We start from the raw sequence: 2,983 nt of genomic DNA on the forward strand, positions 1-2,983 counted from the left end.
AATCTGACCCCCTGCCCTGGGCAGGAAAGGATGCTGGGGTCAAACGACCCCGGCTAGGTGATTATCTAGCCTCCTTTTGAAGACCCCCAGGGTAGGAGCAAACACCACTTCCCTTGGAAGTTGGTTCCAGATCCTAGCCGCCCTGACTGTGAAGTAGCGCCTCCTGATATCTAGCCTCCGTTTACTTTCCATCAACTTATGGCCATTATTCCTTGTTACTCGCAGTAGTGCTCGGGGGAACAGGGACACTCCCATTGCCTGCTGGTCTTCCTTGGCCAATTTGTAGATGGCCACCAGACCCCCTCTCAGCCTTCTCTTGTGGAGGCTGAACAGGTTCAGGTCCCGTAGCCTCTCCTTGTAGGGCCTGCCCTGCTGCCCCCTGATCATGCGAGTAGCCCTCGCATGCTGCACATGGCAGCAAAGAGCGGAGCCAGGCCACCTGCCTCTTTAACGCAAGGCTCATGTACAGCTCCCAGGACTTGCGCATCACCAGGGGGGAATCCCCATGGGACAGAGCCAATGGCCTGGCCCTGCTCCTTGCTGTCACGTGCAGCTCCTGGACCTGGCTGGAGCCACGGACTGCCTGGCAGCTGTTCCTGCATGGGTCAGAGCACCTGAGGGCTTGCTGCTGCTGCTGCAGACCACAGGGGCTGTGCGCCATTAGGGGGGATCCCCACAGCCCCCACCCTCTCTCACCCTACACACACCTGCACCCCCCAACAACCCTCTCACATATACACACACCCACACTGCCAACATACATTATACCACTCGTGCACACAGCCAAGCCACCTCAGAAACCCCCCACACAACCATACACACCCCTCCACCCTAACCATACCCCTCACACTCCCTCACCACACAATATACAAGAGTAAGACTTTGTTTTTTAGTTATTATGCAACTACATCTATGCAAACACATACAAATCAGGACAAAATATTTTTTCAACTAAAATTAATATATGCTATAGTAGATGTTTGTCTTTGAGTATAATATGTTTTTTTCTGGTTCCAAGATGGCAAAAGGAGTACTTCTGAGTGCAAGGGGAAGGATACCTGGTGGCACAGGTTAGGGGCAGGACTTCTAGTCCCAAGATGGTGACCAGGGGATGGGGCACCTTTCAAGGGGCATGGCTACCGTTGCGGCTCTCGACAACTCACCAAAACTTATTAAGCAGCTCTGCAGCTGGAATAATTGCCCGCCTCTGCCATAGCAGAACAGCTGGGAAGCTTTACTCCTGGAAGCTGCTTTTTTAGAAGAGCCTAAGCAATCATGTCTACATATAGTACATTCCATGAGGAGTAAGGATGCTTTTCTAGCATCAGTGGAGAGAAGCCAGAGGCTGTCCTTTGCAAAGATAATCTTTGCTGTTGACTACCGCTTCCCTTGCACCTCAGGGAAGCGAAGCCCAACTACTCTTAGAGAAGATTGTGATCACCTAAAGGTAACTTGTGACTATCAGAATGCTTTCATACTGATAGGCATAGATAATACAGCCTCTTATAATGCTTTTCCTCAATAATGGTGAAGCACTTTACAGTTATCACCTATCTTAATTTTACAGATGGGAAGACTGAAATACAGAGAAATAAAGGGCTACATCACAAATAGGGCTTAGATGGTGCAGTTGTGAGAATTGTAATGCCCAGGTTGTAGTCACTGGGCATGTCTACACATGTTTATTAATGCAACACAATAAACTCCAGCACATATCACATTGGAGTTTATTGCTCTCTGGTGCTGTGTTTACACATGCCCCCAGGTCTGTAGCACATTGAGCCAGGTCAGAGCAGCCCCCAAGGGGCAGCCTGCCAGCTTGGGGCTACTCTGACCTGGCTCGATGTGCTGTGGAGGGGCTGGCTGGGGCACGAGAGTGCTCCAGTTTGGGGCTTGTTGGCAGGCAGCCCTCACACCAAAGTACCCTTGTGCCCTAACCAGCTGGGTCCGTGTCTACATGTGTGTTGGGAGTAAAAAACTTCACAGCAGAGTAGTACTAGTATTTACAAGTACTACCCTGCTGTGGAGTTTGAGTTCATTCCAGCCTAATAGCCCTCATGTATAGATGCTGAGATGTTTACTGAGGAGCTAATTAGTCAACTGCAGTAAACATCTTGTTTAGACACTCCCACTGGCTGCTAAAGCATGACCCAGAAGCTTGTGTTAAGTGCCTAAGCTCCGTATAGAATGCATGCAGAGTTAGGCTGAGTGTGCGAGTGAACTAGAGTTTGTGTGAACAGATGTAACAAAAATGTTTCAGATGCATCAAACAGCCAGCTTTACACACATACAAGCCTTCTGAAACATGCTAAAAGCAGCTGAAACACTTTAAAATAACACTCATTTAAATGAAGTGCCATTTTGGGGAGTCTTCTTGTTACATCTGAATGAGGAGAAGGAACCCATAGGTCCTCTAGAATCCCACAGTGCTCTTCTCTCTTCCTTCTCCCCCCAGCTCCATAGGCAAAGCAGGGAGAACAGGGTGTATAGATGTCTAGCCCCAGGTCCTGCTCCTGGAACCCCTGCCAGTGCCGGGTGCTCCAGACCCAGTCACCTCTAATTCTCCACAGAAGGGGGAGGATGGGCTCTGAAGATTTGGAGCTGGAATCCCTCTGGCAGGAGCCCTGCACTACTACCACTGACTCCATGCACAGACCTTTAGCTCCTACTGGTCCCAGGGACCTAGCTCTCCAGACCCAGAAAGAGGAGCCTGGGGGGTGGGGGCGTGGAAGAATGGGTGTTACAGCTGAGTATCATGGTGGTAGCACACTCTTCTCTCTGAAACCAAGCCCCATGTCCCTAGCTGTCCTCTCCCCCAGACCCTTGCTGCTTTATGAGGCTTAGTTAAGGCACCTCCATCAACTTAAAATCTATAGTTCAGAAACCTTTAATGAAAGTAAGCACTTATGTCCTTTCTCAAGGACAGGACAGTGGATGCTTAAAAACACTTTGAGAAAGAGGTGGTGTAAACATCCCTGTGGAC

The sequence above is a fragment of the Gavialis gangeticus genome, unplaced genomic scaffold, assembly GCF_001723915.1.
Source record: "Gavialis gangeticus isolate Ggan-Ray unplaced genomic scaffold, GavGan_comp1, whole genome shotgun sequence".
NCBI classification, from domain to species: domain Eukaryota; kingdom Metazoa; phylum Chordata; order Crocodylia; family Gavialidae; genus Gavialis; species Gavialis gangeticus.